Source organism: Lissotriton vulgaris, chromosome 3_1 (assembly GCF_964263255.1).
Source record: "Lissotriton vulgaris chromosome 3_1, aLisVul1.2, whole genome shotgun sequence".
Lineage (NCBI taxonomy): Eukaryota > Metazoa > Chordata > Amphibia > Caudata > Salamandridae > Lissotriton > Lissotriton vulgaris.
The window spans coordinates 286,457,196-286,478,244 of NC_141689.1; the positions used below are offsets into that span (position 1 = coordinate 286,457,196).

A 21,049-nucleotide genomic window follows, 5' to 3' on the forward strand; every position below is an offset into this window, starting at 1 on the left:
ACCTGTTTTTGATCTTCGGTGACGTTCTGGGATTCGCGGCTGCGTTTCCTTTGAGTTTTAACATCCCGGTATTATCCCTTTTTGTATCCAAACCATCTTGTTGTACGTTGTGTTTGGGTGGTTTCACGAAGGAGCTGAATAACGGCCGTTTTTTGCGCTACCTTCGTGTTCTTTTTAGATTCCAGGGTTTTTTTGGGTGTCTTTCATAGTCCCTTGATACCATTTTTCCCCTGTCCCTTTTTGTCTCAGGAAATGTGATTTCCACCCCCTTGGACATTCTCGGTGTTTCCCGAGGGGGCGTGGTTGGTCTGGGGTTACACAAGAAACAACCAATACGATTGCTGTGGAAGAATTCCTGTTTCGTATCAAGCCACTCCCGTTTGATATCTGGGGTAAGCAGGGAGGTTGGTGGTTCGTGTGTGTACTTGGCACTGGCAATAGTAGTAGGGGTGTGTTTAATCTTGTCCCCTTTTTACATTTTAGCGGTCTATTCTGTGTCAAGCTGTCAGCTGCCAAGAAGCCAGAGGAGACGAGTTATGTTCCCCAAGACCTTGGGTTCCCTTGTTTTGTTACCCCCCTTCTCCCGGTGTCGTGTTCTCCACCATCCGTTTTGATTGCAGGTGTTGGGGGTCACGGTGAGGGTAGAGGATTGGGACGTTCTTCACTCCTGCGGTGTTTGGCCGGTCGGCATCGGAACAATCTGGTCGCACAGCCAGGCAACTAGATGGCTCGGGACAACCCAGCGCCCAGATTGCCTGAGACAACCAGACCCAGTTGCCCTTGCAGTCCAACAACGGCGAGGGTGGCCAGGCACTCTGAGGCCGCTGCTCAGGAGGCTCCTTCCCCGGGGCTGCTGGCTTCCCTGCTCAACTTGGGTGGGAGCGGCATGATGGGCGGGGCCCGGCCGGCCCAGGCTGTCTGGTCACCCTGCTAACCCACAAGGAATGGTGGCACCCTTCCCCGGTGGGGCAGGTACATGAGGGGGAGGCCCCTGTGCTGGAGGGTATGTGGTGGAGGCAGCCTCCCCGGGCCTGCGTCTCACCCTCCGCATCCCTCCCGCCGGCCCGGCGGCAGAGGAACCCACCCCCGGGTGTGATAGAGGAGGGCGTCCGCGGGCGTTCACCATCGTCAAATGAACCTTCACGGCACTGCGGTATCGTTATGGTTTAGGGGGGATTCTGACGTTCAGTAACAGTCCCACAGATGGTAGCTTCGCCCCATTGCTCCTCAGCCAAGCACATACACCAAATGTCTGTCTGTGTGGTTCCTCTCGTATTAAGCAGGATTAGTACTGCAACAACACATCATCAGTATGGTAAAACTAACCTGTCTCACAACGATCTAAAACTAGCTCACCTTCCCTATTAGTGGGTTAACAATCCAATGCTTGGTGAATTGTGCTTCACAATTATAAGAAGAGCTGACATCGAAGGATCAAAAAGCGACGTCGCTATGAACGCTTGGCCGCCACATCCAGTTATTCCTGTGGTAACTTTTCTGATACCTGCTTGAAACCCAAAAAGTCAGAAGGATCGAGAAGCCCCGCTTTCACAGTCTATATTCATACTAAAAATCGAGATCAGGTGAGCTTTTGCCCTTCTGCTCCACATGAGGTTTCTGTCCTCCCTGAGTGCTCCTTAGGACACCTGCATTATCGTTTGACAAGTGTATCGCCCCAGTCAAACTCCCCACTTGCCACTGTCCCCTGAGTGTGTCGCGCCCGACGGGTGCTCGGAGCCAGAAGTGAGAGCCCCATGGGGCTTGCCCTCGCCTCACCGGGTAGGTGAAAAAACGATAAGAGCAGTGGTATTTCACCGGCGCCCGGAGGGCCTCCCACTTATCTTACACATCTCATGCCTCTTCACTGTGCCAGACTAGAGTCAAGCTCAACAGGAATTTCTTTCCCCGCTGATTCTGCCAAGCCCATTTCCTTGGCTGTGGTTTCGCTAGATAGTAGGTCGGGACAGTGGGAATCTTGTTCATCCATTCATATGCGTCACTAATTAGATGACAAGGCATTTGGCAATTTCTGTACCACCTCAAGGTGGCTCATTCTGGGTTATTATGCTGTCCATCAGTGTCAAATCGGTTTTGCTTCCAACAATACAACATTCTATCGCTCTGGATCACAGCCACAATGAATGTTGTCCTCACTGGAACTGGGATCACGTACAGGCCAGAGATAGTACACCCTGCAGTACTAATCCAACAATTTAAAATTGTCTATGACCAATCCTGAGAAATTAAAGTATGATTAGCAGGACATCAATAATCAATGTGTGGTAATTATGTGTTTGTAATTATTTGAGACCTATTCATCATTCAAGACAATTCAATAAGTATGATGTACACGATTATATCTAAATTGTTATAAGCACACATTTATAAAAATACACAAATTGTACATCTAACTAGAAAACGCACATCTATAAAATTCAAAAAATTCACATCTACAAAATTCACATCTATACTAAATCTTGTGTCAACTATAAACTAATATGTGAAAACAATATGCTTTATAAGGGTGACGTGTGCTGTAAGAAAGTGTACATCTCAGTATAAGCTTGATACTCAGTTGTCCATATATACTTGGCACATTTTAACAGAGTGTCCATTAAAGTATCAGGCAAACATTTTTCTTGAATGGGAATGACATTTGCAGACCTAAATCAGCCAGAACAACATCATTACATTGAGGCCAAATACCACGACATCCAACAATAAAGCCATGAAATTTTACAGTGTTACATTTGGTGAGATCTTTGATTTGCTGCGACAGATCCTGGTAGTATTTAACTTTACTCTCAAACGCTAATTCAACAGAATTCGGTGAGTTTTCATAACAAATTGAAACATCAATCACTATACCTGTACCATTTTTGGTAAACACTACATCGGGTTTTCGTAGTTCACCTTGATTATTCTTAACCCCTTAAGTGCTGCCTCGGTGCATTGGCCGACAGCAGCACTACCTCCCCAGTGCTTCGCACGACCATTGGACGTCCATTCAGCACTAGTTCCAATGGACAGCGCAGCACTGGGGAGGAATGTTTAATAGCATCTATGAGGTTAACATGAGGTTCCCTATATGACATCCAACCACACCTTTTTGCTCTATCAATGAGCAATTCCAACATTTTATTGTCTTTTTATCCCAATGCCTTGGTTTTAGGACATGCGCCTGAAATATGTGAAATTGTTTCGCTAACATCATCACAATACCTACATGTAGAAAAAGTGCAATCTCTTCCCCTAGTGTCAGGTTCAATCAGGGAAGACACTGACGAGGCATACGTCCGTGACTGGAACTACAAATCCCATGATTCCATGTGATGATCACGTTGATGACATCATTGTTCATAATCGCGGCAAGGACAAAGTAAACAATGTGGCGTTCTCTCCTTGAGGTGTGATTTATCCTTGGGAGATCGCATTGTTTACTTTGACCTTGCCGTGATTATGAACGGAGGTGTTCCTATAGTACCCTTGTGAATTGCTCTAGCTCGGATCTTCATGGGGAGTCTTTGGCACATAAGAAAGATATAGAGCGTTAGTACTTGATTTGCTTTTAGTACTCACGTGGTTATTGAGGCGGATGCCCAACAACTTGTTCTATATCGATATTCTGAGACGTATCAGAATTTTGGGTACATTATTTTCAATTATAAAAGCTTGACAACTGTGGACCGGGATTATGAATCTTTCCTGAATTTAAGGAGCAACGTATTTTATGCACTGTCTGTTTACATGCCTATGCATGGGGCCCACTTTGTGTTGTTTTGCTACAGGGGAAGCTGAAATCACTCAAGTCAGACTTGCACCCCTGTAAGGCCACGCACAGCATATCTTTGGGTAGGTTACAAGAGAGCCTGAAGAGAGGTACAGGTGAATCAGAACAATTGATTCATTAACGTGTTGTTTCATTCCTTAGATATGTACAGCGACATGATAACCTCTATATGCTGACTAGAATACGAAGGAATTTTTCTGTACAGGTATATAGACAGGGTACTAAGCATCTGTAGTCCTATAGTAGAATCCAGGTTGTGTGTAAATACAGTGCATTGCCTGATTGATATTGTCTTACAGGTCTCCCATCCCGCTGTCCCCATCCTTCCCTTCCCCCGCTTGATCACTCAATGGAGTCTGTATACTAAATTAGACTGTGGGGATATCGAGAGGTGGACCATAATGAGCAATATATATTACCCTGAGGATCCAAGGCTGGGACACCTAGTGATGGTTTCTCTAGTATATAAAACAGTTGCTCTTAACATCAACACATCTATGTACTGATTTTCTTTCATTTTGTTATGATTGCTGATCCAGAAGTTTGAGGTTGGATTACTTGCTAAGTATTTTATACCATCACCTTGGACAGGGAGATTTGCCCATTTCTCAAATTCTTCTTTTCTCCAATCATATGTTGCTAACAAATTCAAATCATAACTCAGAAATCTACTGTCTAAAATTTTGAGTTGTAGTGGCCTTTACCTCCCAGTGGTCCCGCTGGTAACTGCCTCTGTAGTGCTAGACTCTGCGTAGAGAATTCTATAGAGACAGGCCACACAAGGTTCATGGCGGCGAGCGTGATAGTGAGAAATGGCGAAGCAAACAAACCCAATTCCAGATGGGGTAGTTCCTGGAGAATATAAACCCTGTTAAGATGGCGTAAGGGGGTGCTGTCTTTTCCAGAAATCATTAACCTCCTCATCGAATTTGACAAACCAGCACCCGCTTCAAACAATGCAACAAGCAACAACAGAGGGTCATAGTTACTCCCGTTTACCTTCGCTTCATTGAATTTCTTCACTTTGATATTCAGAGCACTGGGCAGAAATCACATTGGGTAAACACCCACCTCGGGCCTTCGTGATGTTTGGTTTTAATTAAACAGTCAAATTCCCCTGGTCTGCACCAGTTCAAAGACAGCTGCTAGGCACCAGCCGAGGCAGAACGCCGGCCCAAGGAGGGGGCCCGAGGAGTGGCGACCACCGCCGCTGGAGTAATCCACAGGAAGGGCCTGGCTCATATCGAGAGTTGCTGCCGCCCCAGAGGGCAGGGCCTCATCCAACCACGGCACACGCCTGCGGGTTCGGGGATCTGAACCTGACTCCCTTTTGATTGGCTGAAGGCAATGGAGGCTATTGCCATCGCCTCCAAATGGCGCTCGCCCATCTCTTAGGACCGACTGACCCATGTTCAACTGCTGTTCACATGGAACCCTTCTTCGGCCTTCAAAGTTCTCATTTGAATATTTGCTACTACCACCAATATCTGCACCTGCGGCGTCTCTACCCGGGCCCTCTAAGGGCATCACAGACCAGTTATTGCTCGATCTTGTGTCGCTGAATGCCACTTGTCCCTCTAAGAAGTTGGACGCCGACCGCTGGGGGTCGCGTAACTAGTTCTTTAGCAGAATTAACCAGACAAATCGCTCCACCAACTAAGAACAGCCATGCACCACCACCCACAGAATCGAGAAAGAGCTATCAGTCTGTGAATCATTTCCGTGTCAGGGCCGGGTGAGGTTTCCCGTGTTGAGTCAAATTAAGTCGTAGGCTCCACTCCTGGTGGTGCCCTTCTGTCAATTCTTTTAAGTTTCAGCTTTGCAACCATACTCCCCCCAGAACCCAAAGACTTTGGTTTCCCGGAAGATGCTCAGCGGGTCATGGGAATAACGCCACCAGATCGTTAGTCTGCATCATTTATGGTCAGGACTTTGACGGTATCTGATCGTCTTCAAACCTCCAACTTTCATTCTTGATTAATGAAAACATTCTTGGCAAACACTTTCACTTTGGTTCATCGTGCGTCGGTCCAAGAATGTCACCTCTAGCGGCACAATACGAATGCCCCCGGACATCCCTCTTAATCATGGCCCCAGTTCAGAAAACAACAAAATAGAACCAGAGTCCTATTCCATTATTCCTAGCTGAAGTATTCAGGCGAACAGCCTGCTTTGAACTCTTTAATTTTTTCAAAGTAAACACTTTGGACCCCCAGGACACTCAGTCAAGAGCATCAAGGGGGCGCCGAGAGGCAGGAGCTGGGACAGGCGGTCCCTCGCCTCGCGACGGACCGCCAACTCGATCCCAAGATCCAACTATGAGCTTTTTAACTGCAGCAACTTTAATATACGCTATTGGAGCTGGAATTTCTGAGGCTGATGGCACCAGACTTGCTCTCCAATGGATCCTCATCAAAGGATTTAGAGTGTACTCATTCCAATTACAGGGCCTCAAAAGAATCCTGTATTGTTATTTTTCGTCACTAACTCCCCGAGTCGGGAGTAGTATCCGTTTCTCTGTCTCCCTCTCCAGAATTGAACCCTCATTCCCCATTACCCGTGGTCATCATGGTAGGTACAGAAAGTACCATCGAAGTTTGATAGGGTAGACATCCGAATGTACTGTCGCTGTCACGAGGACGTGCGATCGGCCCGAGGTTATCAAGAGTCACCAAAGCGGCGGGCGAGCTTGGATTGGTCTTGGTCTGATAAATGCACGCATGCCGGGAGGTCAGCGCTTGTCGCCATGTATAAGTTCTAAAATTACCACAGTTATCCAAGTAACAGATGGCGCGAACAAAGGAACCATAACTGATTTATTGAGCCATTCACAGTTTCCAGCCGTGCTACTGCCAGGATCAACCTGGTAGCCGCACCTGCTGACAGGGTGGGTTCAGCCGCGTGTACCATCCAGTGACCGACATCTCCGCACATCCCCTCACGGGAGCCGGCTGGGAGAGAGCCCACCCACCTGGGCGGGAGGGCTCGAAGGGTGGCCATCTGGACGCTCTGTACCCTAATGAAAGGGTGAGCGGGTGCCGGGGCATGTGGGTCCGAAGGCCATGGGGCTATGAGGGGGAGCCGATGGGCCCTCCATCCCCAGGCTCGCAGACACCTTGACAAGCAGGCAAAGTGTCTGCATGGGACCGACGAACCCCCGTCCAAGGCCCTTAGTGGTGCGGCAGGACGGAGGACAGGGCCCACGGTGGAAGGGTCTGTCCTGGGTCCAGGAGGGGAACTTGGATCCCATTGGGGCTCACAGGGGCCTAGAGGTGCAGGGGGAGCTCCCCAGGTCCGCGGGGCCCTGTCCCGGGCACCCTGTCACACGGCAGGCCCGAGAACGGAGCCCGGGATGGGGAGGCACCCTCCCAGGGCCCTCAGGGGCCACAGACGGAACTCCTGATCCCAGCCAAGCAGGGGGGGGGGAAGGGGGGCTCCCTGGGCATAACAAAACCACGTCTCAGGACTTTGACAGAGAGGCAGGCCGGGGGACTGGGCCCAGGGCTGGAGCACCCGAGACAGGGCCCCTGGACCCAGCTGGGGCTGCCGGGCCCAGGGGTGCAGGGGAAACCACCCCGGGCCTGTGGGACCCTGTCTCGGGCATCCTGCCATGTGGCAGTCCCATGGACAGAGCCCGGGGCGAGGAGGCGGCCCTCCCCCGGAGCCCAGACTGGAGCTCTTGAACCCAGCCAATCAGGGGGAGGCTCCCCAAGCACGACAGAACCCCATCTTGGGTCTTTGACAGAGTGGCAGACTGGGGGACAGGGCCCAGGACTGGATCACCTGGGCCCGGCGGGCTCCTGGTACAAAGCTGGGGCTCCCAGGCCCACCAGGCACTATGGAACCCTGTCCCGAGCCCCTGGTGGAGCGGTAAACCGGGAGACAGAGTCCAGGGTAGGAGCGCCCTGCCCGGGGCTCGGATCCTGTCGGGGCTCCCATGCACAAAGTCCGGGCCGAGGATGGAGTCCGGGTTGGGGAAGGCGCCCTTCAGAGCTCTTGTACACATCAGGGGCAGGCTCCCCAGGCCTGGTGGAACCCTGTCTCAGGCCCCTGGTGGAGCGGCTGACCAGAAAACTGAGCCTAGGGCCCCTGGACCCCGTTGGGACTCCCAGGCACAGGTGACGCCTCCCTGGGCCCGTGGGCTCCCATCCCGGGCAAAACGCCACACGTTGGGCTGGGAACGAAGCACCGGACTGGGGGATGGCGTCCTGGCCCCTTCGGCTGCCGGCTGAGGACCGCTAGGCCGAGAGGGGTTCCGGAGTACCCTGCCCTAGTAATACGGAGGAAGGGTACCCCCCTTTCTGGTAACCCATGCGAACCACAAGATTGAGGGGACCCAAGACACAGATGTGCCTGACCTCCTGGAGCCCTGGCTGTGATCGGGTAAGCAAACGAGCCCCCGTCGGGACTTCCAGTGCAGCCCGGCCTTCTGGTCGCCCCTTTGGAAAGCATTGCGCGCGGCCAGAAGGCTGAGGAGAAAGGTGCGGGCAGATGGCCGGACCCATAGGACACCAATCAGCCCGCCCAAGCCTTCGCAGGGGGGCTCCCCTCTGCCCTTTGGGGGGCTCGAGGGCTCTGTGTCCCGGAGGCTCGGAGACCCAGGCTGAGACTCGGGCCCGGGGCTGCGGACGGGGGTCCCCGAAGGACCTCCAACCCGGGGTGCCCCAGGCTCCTTGACAGGCGGGCGAAGCAGGAGGGATGGACCCCAATCCTGGGACAATGGTGGAGCAGGGGGACAGAGCCCAGTCCCCTGGGCCTGGCAGGAGGTCTAGGGCCGGCATGCCCAGGGGAGGCCTCCCCAAGGCCCACAACCCAAGCGCCCAGCCACATGGCAGGCCCGAGGATGGAACCCGTGGTGGGGAGGGCACCCTCCACCTCATGGCCACCTAGGGACCCTGCCGGAGCTCCTGAACACAAGCTGAGTTGGGGAACCCCTGATGGGCCCTGGGTCCATGGTGGAGCGGAAGACGGAGCCCAGGGTAAGGAGCGTCTGGCCAGAGCTCTCGGGCCCAGACGCCCAAGGGAGGACCGCTCGGTCCCGATGGAGCCTATCCCGGGCACTATGCCAAGCAGCGGGTCAGAGGACGGAGCCCTGGACGGGGAGGGAGGTTTTTCCCCAGCCCTAGCCCATCTGGTCGCTGGCTGACAGCCCCCAGCCCTCGAGTGGTTTCAGCGTACCCTGTCCCTAGCATTCCGGAGACAGAGGGAACTCAAGGCACAGTCACACCCGACCTTCAGGAGCTCTGGTTGGGGTCACGGAGACAAGCGAGCCCTCATCGGGACCTCCAGGACAGCCCGGCCTTCTGGTCGCTCCATTGGAAAGCATTGTGCTAGACCAGATGGCCGAGGAGAAAGGCGCAACCAGATGGCCAGGCCCGAAGGATGCCAATCTGCCCACCCCAAGCCTTCGTGGGAGGGCTCCTGCCTGCCCGTTGAAGGGCTTGGGGGCTCTGCGTCCCGGGAGCTCAGAGACCCCGGCTGGGTCTCTGGCCCAGGGCTGCGCATGGGGGTCTCCAATGGACCTCCGACCTAAGGTACTCGGGTAGGCAAACAAGCCCCCATTGGGACATCCAGGGCAGCCCGGCCATCTGGTTGTCCCACTGGAAAGCATTGCGCACAACCAGATGGCCACAAGAGGAACGGCGCAACCAGATGGCTGGACCCAAAGGACGCTCATCAGCCCTCCCTGGGCCTTAAAGGAAGGGCTACAGCCCGCCCTTGGAGGGCTCTCGTTACCATGGGCCAAATAGAGTCCTTAGCTGGGTCTCAGGCACGGGGCTGCGAGGGTGGACCCCAAACGGAACTCTGACCCCAGGCCCGCAGGCACCTTGACACGCAGGCGAAGCGAGGGAAGCTTGCCCTGGCCCGATGGACCCCGTGCCGGGCACATGGACCCTCGGCAGGACGCAGGACTGGGGCTCCCGCACCCTAGGCCCTGCCCAAAATCCCAGGTTCCGGTCCCTGCTTCTCAACCAAGCCAGGCCGGGGGAATTTGGGAGCATGCCCGGGCACAAGGGACCCCGTCCACGGCAGATGGACCCTCGGCTGGCCGCAGGATGTAGGCTCCTGCACCCTGGGGCCCGCCGAAGCCCATGCCTTGGGCCCTGCTCCTGTGGAGGCGGGTGGCACAGCGGTGTTACACAGAGTTTTTTCATAACTCCATGGAACTCTGCATAATGGCACTATGCCAGCTCCACCCAGAGTTAGTTTTGTTTAGGATTAGAGCTTTTCAATAATCATTTGATAATGCAATATCTGGTTCCACGAATTCCATGGCCATTTTGGAGTCATGTTTGAGGTTACTAAAAAATGTATAACAATGTAAAGTTAAGGGTTTATGGGCCAGATGTAGGTGGCCCATTACCGGTCGGTAAACCCAAAATTGCACACAAGCACTATTCAGGGGTGCAAAAGGGTGTCAATGTGACACCCTGCCACCCTTGACTCTTTCCCTATTTTACCGAATCGGTAATTACCGATTCGGTAATTGATATTTATTCCTATGGGTCTCCAGGCCCATAGGAATGAATGGCAATTACCGAATCGGTAAATACAGATTCGGTAAATTACGGATCTTAACGATTTGGTCAATTTTACCGAATTATTAGCTACATAGCATTTACCGATTCTAAAATACCGAATCAGTAAAATTCTGTATTTTAGAATAGGTAAATACTATTTACCTACATCTAGTCCTAGATGTGGTATTGTGAGCTAGCCAACTAAACCAACATTTACTGATTATATAAGAAGATGTAGTCTCGTTTTCTTGGTCCAGATGCACAGCCCTACTAGGTTGGTAGGAACTGTACTGTTATATTCCATAGAGGTACCCCAATGTAGGCTCAGGTAATATCCTAACCCTTCACCTATATTCTTCCCTACATTACATACATAACGGTTCTTAGGGACTGACCTTTTACCTAGATAAGACACTGCACACAGAATGCTGGATTTTTCCTGGTAAAGACCTCATACATTATGCATGAGGATTCTTGGAAACTCAGCAGGACTACCATCTCCTGTATAAGATCCATGTATAAAGTTTATTCCCGATGTCATCCTAAGTCCGACAAGTGCCACAGCAAGGTAGAACCCCGGAGAGACCTTTGGATATATAAACATCACATCTTGCTGTGACAAACAGAGGAGATAAGGATTCCCTTCCGACACACACTAACGCGAGACGCTGAGATTCCTGCATGCAGATACTCCAGCTCTCAGTGGTCTAACATCCCTTGGGGGTGTCTAACTCGAGACCAAGATGGGGTCCCACAGTCTCTCACTTAAGGTAATGGGGTTGACTTTATCCTAGAGGGATTCTTGGCTTAACACCTACATAAATACTAGTTACACTTAGGTACATCTAGTTAGGGTAGCATTGTAGGAGTACGCATTTTATTGTCATGTATTTTATATACTTGCCTTTATTCATGGTTATAGCAAAATGGTAGAAATCTACCATCCTTTTACTTTCCTAGTGCTTCTAATCATTTATCTCTTTTACTGTCTAATGGTTGTTTCAGCACGCCTAGCTTGCACCAGAATAACGACTGTTCAATAAAAGCTTATTGAAAATGTCCATACCGTTTATTCTGTGTATCTCTCTAAGACTAGTGAGCACGAGTGACTGACCGAAAAGTAGTACACTGTTTCCACGGTCCTGACGGATGAGGGTGGTCATGTTTGATAGTTGCTAAGAACTATTCTCTCCCTGATAAGAGGAGTTTCCAGTGGCACTGTGAGCTAGCTGGTAATCAGGCCAACATACACGGTGGGGGTGTTTAGAATCAGTCTGACACCAGTCCTACAGAGTATGTTGTAAAGGCGCAGTTCCTATATAGGTTTTATAGGAACTACACGACATGGTGCCCACGTTGGTTGGGTACTTATTTAACAGTCAAATCTGAGTAGACAGTTGTGCTATTCTCAGAGACCCCTACTTACATTTACCCAGTGACATCGGGAGTGGAAGGGTACAAAAACCGCCGCAGGTGAGTAGGCAAATTCGTATATATTGGCTGTGGTTAATCAAGCTTGAAGGACACATTGTTCCTATTTTGTGCTTAACAACTTATCTTGGTTCCCTTGGAAAACTATTCTTACTTAAACAATGACTGAGCAAGCGGATAACGCTGTACATGAGCTAAATCTCTCAGCCGAAGAAGAAGATGGGATGCAACACAAATTACAGAAAATGTTAGACATGCCATTACCCTAAAACAAGCATCATATGGTTTAACAGCTAGGGGTGGGCCAGTAACCTTCGTGATTGAGGCACACAAATCATTTAGAACAGAGGTATTCTATTAATGGGGTACATTCCCACAGGCAAATGCATGAACAAAGACATTTCATTACTACACAGAAGATGCCACACTGAACGAATATTGTCTGTGAGAGGACATTGAAGTTCTGCTCACTTACCAGGAGCATTTATACTGGTTTAAAGGCTCCCTACCCCATACAAGAAATAAAGTAAGACTCAGTCCGCTCGGAAGTAACGGAGAAACATGGCCAGTACTAGCGGCCTATACGCCACATCCTGACATTGAAACAATGCCAAGAGGAGACTTACTTACACTTCATAAAAACGAATACAACTTTAGCAAAACTTGACACCGTTCGTGATGAGGACACTCACAGTTCAGCCAACAACGATTACGCCAACAGGTCCGACTCAAACATCAACAATTAAAATGACACCACAAATATTCCACGCGGTAATGGGTAAAATGCCCACTAAACATGAAAAAATGCCATTTTGGGTGGCTCAAAAAAGAACAGAGCTAGAGGCGGTATTTCCAAACACCAGTCTGCATGAAAAACACAGAATCTTAACAATTTGCTTGCCCATGGGAATAACACCCCAGATAGAGAATTGTACCTCTTGGGGTCCAGTTTTCGCTGCCATATATACCAGGACTCATGGTATCCCGTCATTAGCAGTAATACCAGATGTATTAAGACTAATACAGAACGAGTATGGAGCAGAACCTTTTCTGAACTTGGGGATGGAGTTACTATGTAATTTTGCCCAGGTATCAGCTATAATATCAGCAAATATTAAAGGGGAAGCAGAATCAGTGGCAATAAGCCATTTTCTGAGGGAATTCACTCCTCTACAACAGGAATATGAATTACCTAAAATAATTGAAACTGATTATGCAGAATTGGGCAGAGACAAATTGGAGGCCTCGAGCAATAAAACCTCAACTGATGGGTAGTCCCAAAAAGGATACCTTTAAGCAAACACCTGCTTCTTCTGCTTATGCAGAATTGGGCAGAGACTGTTTGGGGGCTAGAGCAATAAAACGTCAACTGATGGGTAGTCCCGAAAAGCATACCTTTAAGCAAACACCTGCTTCTTGCAAAGAAGAAATGGGATAATAACAAACAACAAAAGAATAAAGTGAATAGATGTCAATCCAGAGGTAGGCGTCCTCAAAAGCAGCCCTCAGAAAGGAGGCATAACCTTAGGAGTAGGGACAACATTAAAAAACCTGACAGGTATCAGGACACTGATACACGTTCCTCTCGTTCCTTTCAGGGTTCATCAAAAACTCAGAGCGGGAACGACGGTCTGAGCACAGACAAGAAGAGCGTATAAAGTCCAGATACACACTTCAGACTACGCTTCTAAAAAGAAGAAAAGCCTAAAACAAAACCTCGATTAAAAAAAAGTAAGTAGCAGGTCTCAAATCTAGACATGCCTAGAATTCTGAACAGGAAATGGGCTCTGACGATGCTAGACAGTGCAGCAGAAGTAACAATAGCTTGTCAGAACCTGACGGAATTTCTGGTGACAGCGGAGTTGAGTGAACATATTGAGGTGGAAACGCCTGATACTAGGATAAGTGTCCCACATAGGTTACATGAAATAACACTCCAAATGGAGGGGGACAAGCCCAGAAAAATTAAAGGTCTCTTTTGGGAGAACCTGACTTTTGGCTATGATAGTCTTTTAGCTGAAAGAGATTGGCTGCCTACTATTGTTATGGATTGGGCAAAGGGAAAAACAGTAATTATGCTGGCTTTTTCTGACCTTGTAACCCAATACTTAAAACACAAATACGCGGGGGAGTGGGCGGTGGCCCTGGCTCCTGCACTATATTGCAACCATGTTGGGTGTGATGAAGATTCAACCCACCACGTGATAAGATTAAAATCTACTCCAGCTCCACAGAGACAGTATCCAATAAAACAAGAAGCGAAAAAACTGGTCAGGGAAATGTTAGATCAACTTGAATACCAGGGTGTGTTTGAAACTTGCACCTCTTCAATGAATAATCCTGACACCTCATATCATCTAGTTATAGACTATAGACATCTAAACTCATGCACAAAAACTTTTGCAGTACAAAACGCACACAGTGTTATAGTGATGAATAACATTTTGTGGAAAAAATATAAAACAACACTAGATATCTCAAATGGATTCTTCTGCCAAAATATAGCGCCTGAGATCAGATATTTTACAACATTCTCAGCCTTGGGGTCCCAGGCGCAATTTTGTTGACTCCCCCAGGAGTATAAGAACAGCCCGGGTTGTTTTCCGCCAGGGTAACTGTGTTACTTCAGAACCTGAATGAGGAGGCATTATCCTATGCAAACGATATTTATTTAACACATGATGACCTAGAGGAACACTTGAACAAGGTGAGCACCATAATTTTAGGATTCGCCTCAGAGGGCTACAAATTCAACTTCAAAAAATCAAAAATAGCCCACATCAATGACCTATTTTTGGGATATGAGCTTTCATGTGAAGGAAAAAGCTTGGCAGCCAACTTTTTAGAAAAGTGTGCACTGCTTCAACCTCCTAAATCCTTGAAAAATGTACAATCTATACTGGGATTCATGAATTTTGGTAGAACATACATTTGGATTACGCAGAAAAGAGTAAAACCTTTCTATGACCTAATAAGACCTGATTTCTCAGTTAGGCATTGGACACAGGAAGACACAGATATCCTTCGTTCCCTACAAGCTGACATGATAGCATCAAAACACTTGCAGACAAGCATAAACGTACGCAATCTGATGATCCTCGTGGTAGCGGATCAATCCGGGTATACCCACCTAACCTTCAATGAGGCGAAACAGTAGCCCTAGCTTACAAATCACATTTATATACAAACACTGGGATGCATTTTGCATCTACAGAAAAAATTCTGACAGCAGTACAAACTGCTGTAGTGAGAGAAAGAGCTCTGGCTCAGGGAAAACTCATAATTGTCGTGACTCCAGTACTGGCCTTAGAGGCTGCTACCAAGGCATGCGTTCCAAATGCTAAAGCCTTACATCCGAGATGGATATAATGGGCTAATTCTCTCACTGCATCAGACGTAGAATACAGATACGACCCAAATCTAAAAACACACACATTTCTTCAATATGAACAAGAATATCCTCTCCCGAATGAAATAATGCCTTTAGGTCAGTATGAATACATAATTCACAACAAAGTGGGAATGTGACATAAACCAGGTACATGTATTCATCCTTGGGTCCTGGAATTAGTTTCAGAATGGGGCACTTGTGCTCTGGAAAGCGTTATCCCCGAATGTCATTTTCTCACCTCAAGCCCCCAAGACGCCTCAACCGTAGCAGTCCCTTTTTCTTGTTGAGCCAGGAAATGACGGAAACAATGTATCTAAAATCCTCCGTGCAGTCACGGACTGCAGTTCACAGCGGCTACTTCTGGAAAGGGATACGGTGGGTTGGAGTATCCAATACCTTGGATGAAACAACAGATGCCGAAGCTGTCCCTGTAACTCTTTCCACTTTGCGAGCCGGGTCTCCTCCTAGCGCGCCTAGGACACAGCACGCAATTGTATGCCAGAAAAGTTCCAAGAATTTCAAAGAACTGGAGGGACACAGCGGGGACTTCAGGTAAGAATTTTAATTCGATAAAGCATATATATATATATATATACGTAGGGACCAGAGGTAAATATTTTTCATAATTAGGGGTTGTGGATTCACAGAATGGGAATGCCAATGCCCCCGACCAAAAAAAGATGGCATTGTCTTTCTGTCCCCCCAGATGGCAGATGGGGGCAGTAGCCCATGATCTGCCCCCGGGAGGGGCAGGGAGCCCACAAGGCGCCAGTGATTATGTTGGCTTTATTTATACGTAGGGTGGGGCTGCCCAGAATGGGCATCCCAATGTCCCTACCCACCCAAACAAAATGGCCACAGTCTTTCTGTCCCCCTTGGGGGCATGTCGGGGCAATAGCTGCCGATTTCCCCCCTCCCCAGGGCAGCAGAAAGCCCACTAGGCACAGACTTTTTTGCGGAATGTGCCTACCTCTGGATTTTGGGTCCTAGCGCAACTGGCACCCAAGGAAACTTAGCAAACCTATAAATTTTTTAAAAATAGACATCCAGGGGAATCCAGGATGTGGTGACTTGTGTGGCTCTCACTTGGTTCTGTTAGTTACCCAGAATCCCCTGCAAACCTCAAACTTTGTAAAAAAATAAATACATTTCCCTCACATTTCTGTGATGGATAGTTCTGGAATCAGCGCAGATCCACAAAATTCTGCACACCCCACATTCCCCAAAGTCTTGCGATAGAAATGACACCTCACTTGTGTGGGTAGGCATAGTGCCCTTGCCAGGAAATGGCCCAACCGCAACGTGGACACACCACATTTTTACAGTGAAAACTGATCCTTTGTTTGCAAAGTACCTAGCTGTAGATTTTGAACCAGAGCTCTGCGACACCTAGGGAAACCTAGCAAACCTATAAATGTTTAAAAGGAGACACCCTGGGGAATCCAGGATGGGGTGACTTGTCTGGCTCTCACCAGGTTCTGTTACCCAGAATCTCTTTCAAACCTCAAACTTAGTTAAAAAACACACATGTTCTAACATTTCTGTGATGGAAAGTTCTGGGATCTGCATGGATCCACAAAATTCCACCCACCTCGCATTTTCCAAAGTCTTCCAATAAAACTAGTACCTCACTTGTGTGGGCAGACCTAGTGTCCACAACAGGAAATGGCTCAAAACGCAATGTGGACACACCACATTTTTACAGTAAAAACTGACCCTTTTTATGCAAAGTGCCTAGCTGTAGATTTTGAACCAGAGCTCTGCGACACCTTGGGAAACCTAGCAAACCTATACATTTTTAAAAGGAGACAACCTGGGGAATCCAGGATGGGGTGACTTGTCTGGCTCTCACCAAGTTCTGTTACCCAGAATCTCTTGCAAACCTCAAAATTAGTTAAAAAACACACATGTTCTAACATTTCTGTGATGGAAAGTTCTGGGATCTGCATGGATCCACAAAATTCCACCCACCTCGCATTCTCCAAAGTCTTCCAATAAAACTAGTACCTCACTTGTGTGGGCAGACCAGGGGGCATATTATCAAGGGGGTTTATCTCAGCTTTTTTGGCTTTAAAAGCCAAGAAAGCGGAGATAAAATTATCTCCCTATTACCTAGCTGTCGCTAACACCAGTTAGCGACAGCTAGTAGGAGATAACGACCATCTTGGGCCCCACTTTGTATGTCAGTGATATTTATCACTAATGATATGCAAAGAGGGCGTGCCAAGATGTTAGCGACTGAAAACAGTCGCTAACATCGCTATCTCCTATTACCAACTTTTGGAGATATTCGCGCTAAGCGCGAATATCTCCAAAAGCTAACACCTGCCCTGAGCATTTCTTAGCCATGTTATCCAATGGGAGGTGGATAACATGGCTAAGAGCATTAGCTCGGTAATGCATGAATATCGCTGACTTTTCAGCGATATTCATGCATTGCGGCAATTTTTATCGCATTTGCGATAAACCTTGGTAATACCAAGGTTTATTTGCAGTAAAAATCGCCGCAGCGCAGCGGTACACCAAGCAATAGCGATAATTAGCGCTATTGCTTGGTAATATGCCCCCTAGTGTCCACAACAGGAAATGGCTCAAAACGCAATGTGGACACACCACATTTTTACAGTGAAAACTGACCCTAGCCTAGCTGTAGATTTTGAACCCTAGCTCTGCCGGCACCTAGGGAAAACTAGCAAAACTATACATTTTTGAAAACTAGACACCCAGGGAAATCAGGATGGGGTGACTTGTCTGGCTCCCACCAGGTTCTCCTACCCAGAATCCCATGCAAACCTCAAACATAGTTTAAAAAAACACATTTTCCTCACATTTCTGTGATGGAAAGTTCAGGAATCTGCGTGGATCCACAAAACTCCACCCACCCGCATTCTTCAAAGTCTTCCAATAAAAATGTTACCTCACTTGTATGGGTAGGCCTGCTGTCCCCGACAAGAAACGGCCCAAAACGTGACGTGGACACACCACATTTTTACAGTGAAAATGGAGCCCTTTCTGCAAGGGGCCCAGCTGTAGATTTTAAACCCTAGCTGTGTCGGCACCTAGTGACACGTAGCAAATCTATACATTTTTGAAAACTAGACACCCAGGGAAATCCAGGATGGTGTAACTTGTGTGGCTCGCACCAGGTTCTGTTACCCAGCATCCCTTGCACACCTCAAACTTTGTAAAAAAAACACATTTTCCCCACATTTCTGTGATGGAAAGTTCTGGAATCTGCGTGGGACCACAAACTTCCACGCACCCCGCATATTTCAATGTCTACAGATAAAAATGGTACCTCACTTGTGTGGGTGTGTCAAGTACCCCCGACAGGCAAGGGACCAAATCGTATTGTAGAGACATCAAAACTACCTATCACCAAAACAACCTGGTTTTGCAAGGGGGCACCTGGGTTTTTGGCCCAGGGCTCAGCAGCCATCTAGGGAAACCTACAAAACTCACATATTTCTGAAATCTAGACACCCTGGGGAGTCCAATGAGGTATGGCTTGCGGGAATCCCTAACAATTCCCTACCCAGAATACCCTGCAAACATCTAATTTAGCTGAAAGTTTTGCTCAAAAAAATTAAATTTTTCTTACGTTTCTGTGTGGGAAAGTTGTGGGATCACCAGGCTGACACCAATTTCTTACCACCTACCATTCCCCTTGGTCTCCAGATAAAAGTGGTACCTCACTTGTGTGAGTAGACATAGTGGCTGCAACAGAAAATTACCCAAATCATTCAAAGTTACCTATCATAAAACTACTTGGTTTTGCAGGGGTGACCTGTTTTTTTGGCCTGTGGCTCGCGGCCATCTTGGGTAACCTATCAAACTCACATGTATCTGAAAACTAGACACCGTTGGAAGTCTAGTGAGGTATGGCTTGCATGTATGCCCCGACGTTTTCCTACCCAGAATACCCTGCAAACCTCCAATTTAGCTGCACAACCACATTTTTCACACATTTTTGGGTGGAATCACCGTGCCTGCACAAATGTCTACCCCACAGCGTTCCCCTCAGTCTCTCGAGTAAAATCATACCTCACTTGTGTGGGTCGGGCAAGGGCCGGTGAATGGGAAGAGCCCAAAACATAGGGATTAAAGGTATAGCAACCAGAATTTAAATAAGTTATTAGCAAATACTGCATTGGACACCCACACAAGTGAGGTATCATTATACTCTGGAGACTAAGGAGAATGCTGTGGGGTAGGAAATTTGTGCCGGCACGGTGATTCCACACAAAAATATGTGGAAAATGTGTTTTTTTCAGCTAAATATGAGGTTTGAAGGGGGTTCTGGGTAGGAAAACGTTGGGGGACCCACGCAAGCCATACCCTGCTTGACTCCCCCAGATGTTTAGTTTTCAGAAATGTGTGAGTTTGGTAGGTTTCCCAAGATGGCCGGCGAGCCCTGGGCCAAAAACCCAGGTGACTCCCCTTTCAAAACCAGGTTGTTTTGTGAAAGGTCATTTTGATGTCTCCTCAATAAGTTTTGGGCCCTTGCCTGTCGCGGGTACTTGACCCACCCACACAAGTGTGGTACCATTTTTATCGGGAGTAATGGGGAAACGCAGGGCGGTAGGAAATTTGTGGATCCACGCAGATTCCATAACTTTCCCACACAGAAATTTGAGAAAAAAAGTGATTTTTTCACCTAAATTTGAGGTTTGCGGGGGATTTTGGGTAAAAAAACATTGGGGGACCCACACAAGCCATACCCCGCTTGACTCCCCCAGGTGTTTCGTTTACACAAATGTGTGAGTTTGGTAGGTTTCTAAGATGGCCGCTGAGCCCGGGGCCAAAAACCCAGGTGACCCCTCTTGGAAAACCAGATTATTTTGTGTTAAGCCGGGTCTGGTGGCTCAGTAGCCTAAAGCAGCCACTGTAGGGGTCTGTGTTCGACCTCATGGTCACAGGTTCTAATCCTGGTGGGTCCACTCAGCCTTTCATCCATTTGAGGTCAATAAAATTAGTACCATTGGAACTGGGATGGCTTAGTGAGCAAAATAACGATGGATTAAACCCAGATCTGTGACTGGGGGTGAATGTTTTGCCATTGTGCAACATTCCGTCCATCATCTTGTGTATCTTTCTGTTCACCCTATGTGGGAAGGGTATGCCCAGACGTGGGTCCCTTGCTCACTAAGCCACTGGAGTCAAGCTATCCTGGCTGAAGACAGCTGATAGCCAGAAACCGGTCCTAGGATGCTTGATTCCGGTCCAGGAAAGACATGGCTTGGCAGTTCGGGCTGGACTGTTCCCATGAGGCACAGGGTCAAGACTGAATTGCATATGGCCATGTCTGAACTGGGATGGCTTGGGGAGCAAAATAATGATGGATTGAACCCAGATCTGTGACTGGGGGAGAATGTTTTGCCATCGTGCAACATTCCGTCCATGATCTTGTGTGTTTTACATTGGCACCAGGACACCTTCGGGTAATCGGGCGCTTTACAGATACACCTGTTATGTTATGATCGGTCATTTTGAAGTCTCCTCAATATGTTTGGGGCCTTTGCCTGTTGCAGGTACTTGACCCACCCACGTGAGTGAAGTACCAGTTTTATCAGAAGACCTGGGGGAACGCTGGGTGGTAGGAAATTTGTGGATCCACGCAGAATCCAGAACTTTCCCACACAGAAATTTGAGAAAAAGTGCTTTTTTCAGCTACATTTGAGGTTTGCATGGGATTCTGAGTATGAAAACGTTGGGGGACCCACGCAAACCATACCTTGCGGGACTCCCCCAGGTGTCTAGTTTTTAGAAATGTGTGGGTTTGGTAGATTTCCCAAGATGGCCGCCGAGCCTGTGGGGAAACACCTAGGTCACTCCACTTGCAAAACAAGGTTGTTTTGTGATAGGTCATTTTCATGTCTCCTCAATAAGTTTTGGGCCCTTGCCTATCAAGGGTAC

The 21,049-nt window shown here is 48.3% G+C and overlaps 1 protein-coding gene and 2 pseudogenes across 1 annotated transcript in view; all 3 read right to left on the bottom strand.

The window, feature by feature from the left end:
* LOC147726335 (uncharacterized) overlaps positions 1 to 21,049 on the bottom strand; it is a 431,136-nt gene that overhangs the window by 307,860 nt on the left and 102,227 nt on the right. The gene's annotated exons all lie outside the window — the stretch shown is intronic.
* On the bottom strand, positions 1,150 to 1,917 carry LOC147726336 (28S ribosomal RNA; annotated as a pseudogene; the record flags this gene model as incomplete).
* On the bottom strand, positions 5,628 to 6,687 carry LOC147726337 (18S ribosomal RNA; annotated as a pseudogene).